Consider the following 227-nt stretch of genomic DNA (forward strand, 5'->3'; position numbering starts at 1 on the left):
CTTCCCCCCCCCTCTTCCTCCTTGACCTGACACTGGGAGCCCTGGGGCTCTCTAAGGTGAACCATTCCGTGTCTCATCAGGAGAGACTCAAGGTATCATTGAATTCATTGTTTTTAGCCTATACCCCCATTGTTTTGCTACCTTTTTTGTATTATCTTGTATTTTATATATAAAAATACTTAAATTTTCTGTCATTCACATTTAATTAAAATATTTTCAAGACCACA

This window comes from Monopterus albus, unplaced genomic scaffold, assembly GCF_001952655.1.
Source record: "Monopterus albus unplaced genomic scaffold, M_albus_1.0 scaffold40.1, whole genome shotgun sequence".
In the NCBI taxonomy this organism is placed as follows: Eukaryota; Metazoa; Chordata; class Actinopteri; order Synbranchiformes; family Synbranchidae; genus Monopterus; species Monopterus albus.